Below are 13,786 nucleotides of genomic sequence, written 5' to 3' on the forward strand. Positions count from 1 at the left end.
AGGTTCTAACCAGGCATGACCCTGCTTAGCCTCTGAGATCAAACAAGATCGGTTGATTTCAGGGTGTCGTGGCCACAAGCAATCTCTTTGGGCACCCTCAACCCTCTTGACAAACGCCAAGATGGTCACCTTGGGAAAAAAAGGAAAAAACAAGTCAACGCCCAAAAAAAAGAAACCTATGGCACATGGTATTCTTGGGGGTCTCCCACCCAGGTTCTAACCAGGCCCGACCCTGCTAAGCCTCCGAGATCAGACGAGATCGGTTGCTTTAAGGGAGATGTGGCCTTAGGCAATAGCTTTGGGCACCCTGAACTCTCTTGAAAAACGCCAAGATGGTCACCTTGGTAAACAAGGGAAAATAACAAGTCAACGCCAAAAAAAAAAGAAGCCTATGCCACCTAGTATTCCCAGGCAGTAGGGATGAGCCGAACACCCCCCGGTTCGGTTCGCACCAGAACTTTCGAACGGACCCTGCGTTCGAAACGAACGTTAGAACCCCATTGAAGTCTATGGGACTCGAACGTTCGAAATGGAAAGTGCTAATTTTAACGGCTAATATGCAAGATACTATCCTAAAAAGGGTTTGGGGACCTGACTCCTGCCTCAGGGGACATGGGTCAATGCAAAAAAAGGTTTTAAAAACGGCCGTTTTGGCGGGAGCACTGATTTTAATGACGATTAAAGTGAAAAGAAAAGTGAAATATTCCTTTAAATATGGTGCCTGGGGGGTGTCTGTAGTATGCCTGTGAAGTGCCACGTGTTTCCCGTGTTTAGAACAGTCCCTGCACAAAATGACATTAAACGGAAATAACACCATTTAAAACTGCTTGCGGTTTTAATGTTATATCTGGTTCCTGCAATATGGTTGAAAATCATTCAGAAAAATGGCATGGGTAGCCCTCCCTGCCCATTACCAGCCTATTTGGGTCTTGTACGCATATTAAGGGGAACCCCGTACCCATATTAAAAAAAGGAAATGCGTGTGGCCCCCAGGCCCTATATACTCAGAACAGCAGTATACAGGCGGTGCAAACAAGACAGGGACTGTGTAGGTTTGTTGTGTTAAGTTGAATCTGTTTGTAATTTTCAACTGGTACATTTTTAAAGTGTAGCTCCAGTCAAAAAAAACTATTTTTAAGCTTTTTGGAAAACATAGGGAAGGGTTATCACCCCTGTATAATTTGTTTTGTCGTCCATCTTTTTTCATCTCACTTGCTGCTGTCTGATGTTTGTAAGTTGGATGTTTGAAAGTAGGGGCCTGCCCTATATGCTCTGCAGAAATGGCGGAACAAGGTGTTGGTTTTGCCACAACATTGTAAGCCCTGAAAGTGACTCTTGGTGGGCGCTGGAGCGCCCTGCTGTGAACGATTATATCAAGAATTGGAATTACATGCCATTGTTGAACAGTGGTAGAAAAATTGACCCTTGGTGGTTGTGGTGCTGGTGCCACAACACTATAAGTCCTCACCGTTACTCTGGGTGGGCACAGGAAGGGGCCCTCCTGTGAAATATTATATCAAGAATTGTAATTACATGTCCCTGTTAAACAGGGGCAGAAAAATTGGGCCTTAGGCACTGGTGCCATCACACTGCAACCTCTGCCATATACTCTAGTTTTATTGCAGGAATTAGCCCTGCTGCAAAGCATTGCATCAAAAATTGTAATTAAACGCCCCTGTTAAACAGGGGCAGAAAAATTGGGCCTTAGGCACTGGTGCTGGTGCCATCACACTGCAACCTCTGCCATATACTCTAGTTTTATTGCAGGAATTAGCCCTGCTGCAAAGCATTGCATCAAAAATTGTAATTAAACGCCCCTGTTAAACAGGGGCAGAAAAATTGGGCCTTAGGCACTGGTGCTGGTGCCATCACACTGCAACCTCTGCCATATACTCTAGTTTTATTGCAGGAATTAGCCCTGCTGCAAAGCATTGCATCAAAAATTGTACTTAAACGCCCCTGTTAATCAGGGGCAGAAAAATTGGGCCTTAGGCACTGGTGCTGGTGCCACCACACTCCAACCTCTGCCATATACTCTAGTTTTATTGCAGGAATTAGCCCTGCTGCAAAGCATTGCATCAAAAATTGTAATTAAACGCCCCTGTTAAACAGGGGCAGAAAAATTGGGCTGCTGGCATCACCCAGAACCAAAAATGTTCTTCCAACATATCAGCGGAGGAGGAAGAGGATAGACAATCAACATAACAGGACAGTCACTCAGCATCAGCATAGGCAGTCTTGAAGGGATGTGGTATTTCAAAAAAAATTATTCGGTTACATCAGCTTCAGGTGCTTGGTAGCTGTGGGGGATCCAAGACTGATTCATCTTGATGAAGGTCAGTCGATCAACTGATTCGGTGGACAGGCGCACCCTGTGGTCGGTAACAAAGCCACCAGCAGCACTGAAGGTGCGTTCCGAAAGAACACTGGATGCAGGACAGGCCAGTAGCTCAATTGCATACTGTGCAAGCTCTGGCCAGTGATCCATCCTCAAGACCCAGTAAGCCAGAGGATTTTCAGTGGGAAAGGTGTCCAAGTCTGACCTTGCCCCTAGGTATTCCTGCACCATGTAAATTAGACGCTGGCGATGGGTGCTGGAACCAATCATACCTTGGGGCTGCGGACTAAAAAATTGTCTGAAAGCATCAGTCAGACGGCCACCTTCTCCACCGCTCCTTCTGACTGATGCCTCAGCAACACGTTGTCCAGGACCAGGAGTTTGTGACCTCCCAGTCTCTGGGAACGCGTTGCACAGAGCTTTCTGCAAGGCCTCCCGGAGATGTCTCATCCTCTGCTCCCTCTGCGATGGCAAGATAAGGTCGGCAACCTTACCCTTGTACCGTGGATCAAGGAGAGTGGCCAGCCAGTAATGGTCCCTCTCCTTGATCCGAAGAATACGAGGATCCTTCCACAGGCTTTGCAGGATCAGGGAGGCCATGCAGCGTAGGTTAGCTGAGGCATTCGGTCCGGAGTCCTCTGGGTCACTAAGGACAACATGATCCGCAGCTACCTCCTCCCAGCCACGTACAAGTCCACGTGTTTCTTGGGACTGTAAATCATCCCTATAAGACTGCTGCTGCTGCTGCTGCTGCTGATGCTGAGTGCCAGCCTCCACCTCCATGCTGACACAATCATCCTCCTCCTCCTCTTCCTCCTCCTCACCCTCTTCCTGTGTGATGGGTGGCACAGCAGGAACACTGTCTGGATAAAGGGGGCCTTGAGAGGCAAGGAAGTCCTCCTCTTCCTGCCTCTGTTCTGCCTCAAGTGCCCTGTCCATTATTCCACGCAGCGTATGCTCCAAGAGGTGGACAAGAGGTACAGTGTCACTGATGCATGCACTGTCACTGCTCACCATCCTTGTGGCCTCCTCAAACGGTGACAGGACAGTGCATGCATCCCTGATCATGCCCCACTGGCGTGGTGAGAAAAAACCAAGCTCCCCTGACCCTGTCCTGGTGCCGTAGTCGCACAGGTACTCATTGATGGCCCTCTGCTGCGTGGGCAGCCGCTGCAGCATGGCCAATGTTGAGTTCCATCTGGTGGGCATGTCACATATAAGGCGGTTCTTGGGCAGGTTCAACTCCTTTTGGAGCTCAGCCAGCCGAGCACAGGCATTAAATGATCGGCGGAAATGCACACAGACTTTCCTGGCCTGCTTCAGGACATCATGTAAGCCGGGGTACCTGCCCAAGAACCGCTGCACCACCAGGTTAAGGACGTGAGCTACACAGGGCACATGGGTCAGTTGTCCCTGTCGGAGGGCGGAGAGGAGGTTGGTGCCATTGTCGCAAACCACCATTCCTGGCTTAAGCTGGCGTGGCGTCAACCACCTCTCGGCCTGCCCCTGCAGAGCTGACAAAACATCCGCCCCAGTGTGGCTCCTGTCCCCCAAACAAACCAGCGCAAGCACGGCATGGCATCGTTTTGCCTGCGTACTTGCATAGCCCCTGGAACGCCTACGGAGCACCGCTGGTTCTGAGGACAGAGCACTGGAAGAGGCCATGGAGGAAGAAGAAGAGGAGGGGGTGGAGGAGAGAGGTGTGTCACAACCAACAGTAGCATTTTGGAGGCGTGGTGGTGGAACAACCTCCAACACTACTGCACCTTGTCCTGCATCCTTCCCAGCAGCCAGAAGAGTGACCCGATGGGCCATGAAAGACAGGTAACGTCCCTGTCCATGCCTACTGGACCATGAGTCAGTGGTAATATGCACCTTACCGCTGACCGCCCTGTCCAGCGAGGCAAGGACATTGCCTTCCACATGCCGGTAGAGAGCCGGAATCGCCTTCTGTGAGAAAAAGTGGCGTTTGGGGACCTGCCACTGAGGAACCGCACATTGTACAAACTCACGGAAGGGGGCCGAGTCTACCAACTGAAAAGGCAGCATTTGAAGTGCTAGCAATTTAGCCAAGCTAGCATTCAACCGCTGGGCATGTGGATGGCTGGGAGTAAACTTCTTCCGCCGGTCCAGCAGCTGGGGCAGGGACATTTGCCTGCTATAATCGGATGTGGATGTACCACTAGCAGAGTTCCCGGAAGCACTTGGCTGTGACACACCTAATTCTACACCTTCATTCCTCTCAGAGCAGGTTTCAGAGAGGACTGAAGGTCTAGTGGGGTTGGAGATGCCAGCTGATGAGGAGCAAGGAGAGGTCCGCGTTGTTCTTTGGTGTGGGTCTTTGAGGTACGCTTGCCAACGAGCTGCATGGCAGGTCAACATATGTCTGGTCAAGCATGTGGTGCCCAAGCGGCTGATGTTTTGGCCACGTGAGATACGCTTGAGACATATGTTGCAAATAGCAGCGGTGCAATCTGATGCACTCGTCTCAAAAAAGGCCCACACCAAAGAACTTTTAGAATAACGCGCAGAGGAAGCGCTCTGCGCAGGCGGAGCTCTGCGGTGTGATTCAGTTGGTGTGCTGCCCCTAAGCTGACCCCCGGAGGGCATCCTGCCTCGTTGGACATGTGCCTCCTCCTCCTCCTCCTCCTCCTCCCTCCTTCCAGGCACCCACGTGGAGTCAGTGCCCTCATCATCCCCTTCCTCTTCATCGCTGTAGCAAACCTGGCAGTATGCTGCAGCTTGTGGAACATGACTGCCAGATTGCTGTCCTTCTTGAGCATCCCCTCTCTCTGCGCTCACGCTACTGCCTTCCTCTAGCTGAGTGTCATCATCAGAGCCCACCAAACACTGGGCATCCTCCTGGAGCATGTACCCAACACTGTGCTCAAAGAGTTCAGGAGACTCCTCAGGAGGACGTGGTGGGTCTAGGGAAGGAGTCACTGATGATGACATTGAGAGGAGGGAAGATGATGTGTTGGCAGCTGCTTTGCTACTACCCTGAGACTGGGTGAGAGAGGATGAGGAGGATGAAGAGGGCTTGGTCATCCACTCTACCAAGTCGTTGGCATGTTGCGGTTCAACATGTCCAGCTGCAGAAAAGAAGGACAAGCATGTCCCATGGCCACGTGCTGATGACAATGCACCGCGTCCACGATCAGCACTGTTGTCTCTAGACACAGAGCCTGCTTGCCCTCTTTTATCGGCTCGCGCCTGTCTGCCTCTCCTTGCTGGCCTTCCAGACATGGTAATGGCCTGAAGGGAGTTGGGTAAAACAGTAGTTGGGTAGTTTATATTGTGCTGGAGGCACACAACACCCACTAACTCCTGCAGATGCCTTTTTTATAGAACAGCAGAGATAAAGGGGTATATACAGATGTATACTGTGCTGTGCTGGAAGCACACACAACTTCCAATAACTCCTGCAGATGACAATTGGGCCCAAATAGAGAACAGCTATGTAGGTGGATTATAGCGGTATGTACTGGGTACAGAGCACGCAGACAGCACGCACTATCTCCTGACACTACTGACTGCAAGCTCTATTATTAAAGATGGACCACTAGCTATATAGGTGAGGTGAATATCACGGTGTATACTGCGTTCAGGGCACGCAGACAATAACCAGAAAACAGCAGAGTTAAAGGGGTATATACAGATGTATACTGTGCTGTGCTGGAAGCACACACAACTTCCAATAACTCCTGCAGATGACAATTGGGCCCAAATAGAGAACAGCTATGTAGGTGGATTATAGCGGTATGTACTGGGTACAGAGCACGCAGACAGCACGCACTATCTCCTAACACTACTGACTGCAAGCTCTATTATTAAAGATGGACCACTAGCTATATAGGTGAGGTGAATATCACGGTGTATACTGCGGTCAGGGCACGCAGACAATAACCAGAAAACAGCAGAGTTAAAGGGGTATATACAGATGTATACTGTGCTGTGCTGGAAGCACACACAACTTCCAATAACTCCTGCAGATGACAATTGGGCCCAAATAGAGAACAGCTATGTAGGTGGATTATAGCGGTATGTACTGGGTACAGAGCACGCAGACAGCACGCACTATCTCCTAACACTACTGACTGCAAGCTCTATTATTAAAGATAGATCACTAGCTATATAGGTGAGGTGAATATAGTGGTGTATACTGCGGTCAGGGCACAGACAATAACCACTACACAAGAGCAAGATAGGAAATCAGCCAAAAACGATTGGTATGTAACTGTGTTGAAGGTACACAGAACACCCACTGCTTCAGATGCCAACACACTACACGAGGCCGCCTCAAATGCGGCCTTATATAGTGTGGGGCGTGCACTACACAGCCTGAGCTATGATTGGCCACAGGCAGGACGCCCGTGGCCAATCATGGCTCTCCTCGCTGCTGCCGCTGCGATTGGCCAAGCATGCGGGGTCACAGTGCATGCTTGGCCAATCATGAGCCAGCAATGCACTGCGCCATCGCAGTGCATTGTGGGCCACACGAATTTTGCCGCGAACGGCCCAAACGTTCGGAATTCGCCGAACGCCCGAACGACCAATGTTCGAGTCGAACGTACGTTCGACTCGAACACGAAGCTCATCCCTACCAGGCAGTCTCCCATCCAGGTACTAACCAGGCCTGACCCTGCTTAGCCTCCGAGATTAGACGAGATTGGTCCCTTTCAGGGTGATGTGGCCATAGGAAATTTCTTTGGACGCCCTCAACCATCTTGACAAACGCCAAGATAGTCACCTTGGGAAACCAGGGAAAAAAAACAAGTAAATGCAAAAAAAAGAAGCCCAGGGGCCTGGTATTCCCAGGCGGTCTGCCATCCAGGTATTAACCAGGCTCAGCCCCTGCTTAGCCTCCGAGGTGAGACAAAATGGGGCTCTTTCAAGGTGATGTGGCCGTAGCCAACCCTTAACCCCCTTGACAAACACCAAGATTCACCTTGGGAAACAAGGGAAAAAACAAGTCAACGCCCCAAAAAAAAAAAAAGGAAACCTACAAAACCATGTATTCCCAGGTGGTCTTCCATCCAGGTAGATCAGATGAGATTGGGCACTTTCATGGTGATATGGCCGTAGGCAATCTCTTGGGCATCCTCAACCCTCTTTGACAAACGCCAAGATGGTCACCTATCATCCAGATACTAACGAGGCCCAACCCTCCTTTGCCTCCAAGATCAGGATCTTTCAGGGTGATGTAGGCTCAGGCTGTGTAGTGCACGCCCCACACTATATAAGGCCGCATTTGAGGCGGCCTCGTGTAGTGTGTTGGCATCTGAAGCAGTGGGTGTTCTGTGTACCTTCAACACAGTTACACACCAATCGTTTTTGGCTGATTTCCTATCTTGCTCTTGTGTAGTGGTTATTGTCTGTGCCCTGACCGCAGTATACACCACTATGCGGGTGATGCAATGGGCTTTGGGGCGATTCGATGTTCTGGGAGATGCAATTGGGCGATGGGATTCGATGTGTTGGGGCAAAGCGATTCGATGTGCTCATGCGATTCGATGTGCTCATGCGATTCGATGTGATGCGATGTGCTGCGATGTGCTGGGGCGATGCCATGTGATGTGCTGGGGTGCGATTCGATGTTCTGGGGATATGTGATTCGGTTGGGCGATGGGATTTTAGGTGTTGGGGTGAAGCGATTTCATGTGCTGATGCAATTCGATGTGTTGGGGGTGATGGAATGTGCTTTGGGCGATGCGATGTGCTGGGGGTGATTCGATGTGCTGGGGAGATGTGATTCGATGTACTGGGAGCAATGTGATGCGATGTGCTGGGGCGATGCGATGTGCTGGGGCGATGCGATTCGATGTGATGTGCTGGGGGCGATGCGATCCGATGTGTTGGGGTGATGCAATGTACTTTGGGAGATGTGGTGCGCTGGGGGTGATTCGATGTGCTGGGGAGATGCGATTCGATGTGCTGGGGAGATGCAATTCGATGTGCTGGGGGAGATGCGATTCGATGTGATATGCTGGGGGCAATTCGATGTTCTGGGGAGATGTGATGCGATTGGGCGATGGGATTTGAGGTGTTGGGGTGAAGCGATTCGATGTGCTGATGCGATTCGATGTGTTGGGGGTGATGCAATGTGCTTTGGGCGATGCGTTGTGCTAGGGGTGATTCAATGTGCTGGGGGAGTTGCGATTCGATGTGCTGGGGGAGATGCGATTCTATGTGCTGGGGGAGATGCGATTCTATGTGCTGGGGGCAATGTGATGTGATGTGCTGGGGTGATGCGATGTGCTGGGACGATGGGATTCGATGTGATGTGCTGTGGGCGATGCGATTTGATGTGTTGCGGGTGATGCAATGTGCTTTGGGGAGATTCGATGTTCTGGGGAGATGCTCATGTTCTTTGGGCGATGGGATTCGATGTGTTGGGGCGAATCGATTCGATGTGCTGATGCGATTCGATGTTTTGGGGGTGATGCAATGTGCTTGGGGCGATGCGATGTGTTGGGGCGATGCGATTCGATGTGCTGGGGGCAATGTGGTGTGCTGGGGGTGATTCGATGTGCTGGGGTGATGCAATGTACTGGGGGTTATGCGATTCGATGTGCTGGGGGTTATGCGATTTGATGTTCTGGGGAGATGCGATTCGATGTTCTGGGGAGATGCGATTCGATGTTCTGGGGAGATGCGATTCAATGTGCTGGGGCGATGTGATGTGCTTGGGTGATGCGTTTCGATGCGATGTGGTGGGGCAAAGCGATTCGATGTGCTGATGTGATTCGATGTGTTGGGGTGATGCAATGTGCTTTGGGCGATTTGATGTGCTGGGGCGATTCGATGTGCTGGGGGAGATGCAATGTGCTGGGGAGATGCGATTCGATTTGCTGGGGCGATGTGATGTGCTGGGGGCGATGCGATGTGCTGGGGCTATGCGATTCGATGTGCTGCTGCAATTCGAAGTGTTGGGGGTGATGCAATGTGCTGGGGTGATGCGATTCGATGTTCTGGGGGAGATGCGATTCGATGTGCTGGGGCGATTCAATGCAATGTGCTTGGGTGATGCGATTCGATGCGATGGGTGATGCGATTCGATGTGCTGGGGTGATGCAATGTGCTGGGGGTTATGTGATTTGATGTGCTGGGGCGATGCGATGTGCTTGGGCAATGCGTTTTGATGCTTTGTGGTGGGGCAAAGCGATTCGATGTGCTGATGTGATTCGATGTTTTGGGGGTGATGCAATGTGCTTTGGGCGATTCGATGTGCTGGGGCGATTCGATGTGCTGGGAGATGCAATGTGCTGGGAGATGCAATGTGCTGGGGGAGATGCAATTCGATTTTCTGGGGCGATGCGATGTGCTGGGGCGATGCGATTCGATGTGCTGATGCAATTCGAAGTGTTGGGGGGTGATGCGATGTGCTTGGGTGATGTGATTCGATGTGTTGGGGGCGGCGCGATTCGATGTTCTGATGCGATTTGATGTGTTGGGGTGATGAAATGTGCTTTGGGCGATGCGATGTGCTGGGGGCGATTCGATGTGCTGGGGGAGATGCGATTCGATGTTCTGGGGAGATGCGATTCCATGTGCTGAGGCGATGCGATGTGCTTGGGCGATGCATTTCGATGCAATGTGGTGGGGCGAAGCGATTCGATGTGCTGATGCGATTCGATGTGTTGTAGGTGATGCAATGTGCTTTAGGCGTTTCGATGCGCTGGGGTTGATGCAATGTGCTGGGGGAGATGCAATGTGCTGGGGGAGATGCGATTCGATTTGCTGGGGCAATGAGATGTGCTGGGGCGATGCGATTCGATGTGCTGATGCAATTCGAAGTGTTGGGGTGATGCAATGTGCTGGGGTGATGCGATTCGATGTTCGGGGGGAGATGCGATGCGCTTGGGTGTTGCGATTTGATGTTCTGGGAGAGATGCAATTCAATGTGCTGGGGTGATTCAATGCGGATGTGCTTGGGTGATGCGATTTGATGCGATCTGTTGGGGGCGATGCGATTCGATGTTCTGATGTGATTTGATTTGTCGGGGGTGATGCAATGTGCTTTGGGCGATGCGATGAGAAGTGTTGGGGAGATGCGATTCGATGTGCTGGGGGCGATGTGATGCAATGTGCTGGGGGCGATGCGATTTTACGGGGAGGGGGGCGATGCGATGTGCTGGGGAAATATTTTCTTATTTTTAACCCGATTATCTATGTAACAGAAAGTTGTTTGTGAAAATAGTTGTAAATAAGCAGTTTTTTAAAATACTCCCACCATCCCATCTAAGACCCCATTCACACATGCGGACATTATGTGCGTAGTTCATCCATTCGTTTGCGGATGAAATACGGTCATACATGCATTCTGTGCTGGGACCGCCCTGTTATCCGCACAACGGAGCGATCCCCACTGAGCAAGCGGATCATCAAGGGGCAGATCATTACTGATCCATCCCGTGTGAAAGGGGCCTAACACCAAAACACAAGCACCATTTTTCAAAATTAATATGCACCGTTTGAACTTCATAAAGTCGTCTTCAATACGTCTAGATGTATAAATGAATTGTGTTGCTGAGATTATTATTTTTTTAATTATTTTTTTTCTTTTTAAATGAAAAGCTGTACAGAAAAAAGTATCAGGGTGGGAAAAGTCTGTTCATTTCAAGAGTGGCATACACACGGCCGGATTGTCCGCCGAAATTCAAGTCCGGCAGGAAGATTGGAGTGCAAAACTACTTTCTAAGTCCGCCGTACTTTCGGGTGAAAAAAGTATGCCGGAGGCTACACACGGCGGGATTGTCCGGCGGACTTGAGTTTGCCGGGCTTTTCCACCCGATTGTTTGATCGTGTGTACGCGGCATTACTGATCATCAGGCAAAGGTGCTTATTTTTGTTTTTGTTTCAGGAGCAACCTTTTTCACAAGCCATAATATGACCCAAGCAACAACATGGATGAGACAGACTTGTGGGTTTGGCCTTTTAAATGTTTAAAGCCTTGATTCTCATTGTTCTTTAAAAAAAAAAACAAAGAAGGAAAATAAATGGGCGCAACTAGAACTCAATTTCTCTTGCTGGGACTTAGGCCAGCCATACACCAAGTGAATTTATTTCCTGCAACCATGGGTTGCAGGAAAGATGCTTGATTCTACCATCATCAGCAGCACAGACAGTGTTGATTCAGGAATCCCTCCTTCCATGGCCATAGTCTTCTCCCAGCAGGGGAAGCTGTCCCAATGGGAGAAAACGGTGATTATTGGAGGAGCAGAGAAGAAATGCTGAATGACTGTCAGCAGCTCTCCTCTCAGATCTGTGAGAGCCTAGCCAGTGGCTCAGTTATCAGTGCAGAGATGGCGGGGGACAGCTGCAGCATTGGTTTGATGCTGCATCCACCTGGGTAAGTATGAAACTAAGGGAAAAAAATCTCTTGATTATTGCAAAGTCTTAACGTGTATTAAATTGTATACTTACCTGCTCTATGAGATGAAATTGCATAAAGTGGCCCTTACCCTCCTCTTTTGTCAGTGCTCCTCTCTGCTCCTTTTTTCTCTTCACACCCCTAATCGCAAACTGATGCTGCACTGCCTACAACCACAGACACAGCGTGGCTTGGCCCTGCCTCATGCTTGCTCCACATAGGTTTAGACTGACGGCAGAAGCCATTGGCTTTTGCTTTAGCAAATCCTGCGAGAGGGAAGGGGGAGCTGCTACCGACTGGCACAGAGCTGGTCGAGTGGGGACTCTGGTAATTATAGAGTGAGGGGGCAACTGCTACCAAAACATGTGTACCTTAGTGCAGGGAATGTATTAAGGTAAACCATGGTTTTTAGGCTTTAGAACCAAAAACTTGTTTACCAAGGTTACATAGTTACATAGTTAGTAAGGTTGAATAAAGACATCAGTCCATCCAGTTCAACCTGAGTGAGTGTCTACAATTGTCCCTATCCCTTTACATTGCACACTCACATTGGTCCCTACCCTCAAGGAGCCACAATCCAAGATCCCCAGTTGTATACTAGGGCCAATTTTAGACAGAAGCCAATTAACCTAACTGCATGTCTTTGGAGTGTGGGAGGAAACCGGAGTACCTGGAGGAAACCCACACAGGCACAGGGAGAACATGCAAACTCCAGGCAGGTAGTGTCATGGTTGGGATTTGAACCAGTGACCTTTTTTACTGCTAGGCGAGAGTGCTAACCACTACACCACTGTGCCGCCCTGTTAACATCTTGGCATTTTTCAAGAGGGTTGCGAGTGCCCAAAGCGATTGAATACGGCCACATCTCCCTAAAAGCAACCAATCTCATCTGATCTCGGAGGCTTAGCAGGGTCGGGCCTGGTTAGAGCCTGGATGGAAGACCCCCTGGGAATACCAGGTGCCGTAGGCTTTTTTTTAACATGTTGGCGTCGACGACTTGTTTTATTTTTCTGCTTGTTTGCCGAGCTGACCATTTTGGTGTTTGTCAAGAGGGTTGAGAGTGGCCAGCAAAATCGCCTACGGCCACATCACCCGGAATGTGTCTTATCTCATCTTATCTCGGATGCTAACCAGGGTCGGGCCTGGTTATTACCTTGATGGGAGACTACTTGGGAATACCAGGTGCCGTAGGCTTTTTTTTAATATGTTGTTGGCGTCGACGACCTGTTTTTTTTTTCTGCTTGTTTGCCGAGGTGACCATCTTGGCATTTGTCAAGAGGGTTAAAGGCAATACAATATTTACTGCCATCAATATTGCCTACCCCATTGATCAAAGCAACGGGAACATCACAGCTTTCATTTCAATAGCTGTATGTTCCCGGCCACACGCCGTCGCATACAGCCCCTTCCCCTTGTCCGGGCACTTTGATAGACAGATCACCCGCAGGATTTGATCTGTCTATCAAAGTCCCCGGACAAGGGGGAGGGGCTGTATGTGACGGCGTGTGGCCGGGAACACACAGCTATTGTTCCCGGCGCTGTGATCAAACAGGCGGCAGAGGTAGCTCTCCTCTCTTCCCTTCACAGGCTAGCTGCAATAATGAGGGGACACTCTGGCTGCAATAATAGGGGGACACTGGTTGGCTGCATCTGAGGGGCACTGGTGAGGCTGCATAGATCTCTTTTATCATGTGTGCAGTTTCTGACCATCTCCTGTACCACGCCCTCTGTCTCTGACCATCTCCTGTACCATGCCCTCTGTCTCTGACCATCTCCTGTACCATGCCCTCTGTCTCTGACCATCTCCTGTACCATGTCCCCAGTCTCTGACCATCTCCTGTACAAAAATATTTTTAAAAAAAATATGTTTCGGTATCGGTGCTGTTTCGGTTTCGGTTTTCGGCCTAGTGTATTGTTCATTTTCGGTATCGGTTTTGGCACCAAAAAACCCATTCGGCGCACCCCTAATTTTGAGGGATATTTATTATAACAAAAAGTAAAAAATGCATCTTTTTTCAAAATTGTCGCTCTATTTTTGTTTATAGCGCAAAAAATTAAAACCGCTGGGGTGATCA

This window comes from Lithobates pipiens, unplaced genomic scaffold (genome assembly GCF_037356315.1).
Source record: "Lithobates pipiens isolate NorthernLeopardFrog02 unplaced genomic scaffold, aLitPip1_a1.2 Scaffold_61, whole genome shotgun sequence".
Lineage (NCBI taxonomy): Eukaryota > Metazoa > Chordata > Amphibia > Anura > Ranidae > Lithobates > Lithobates pipiens.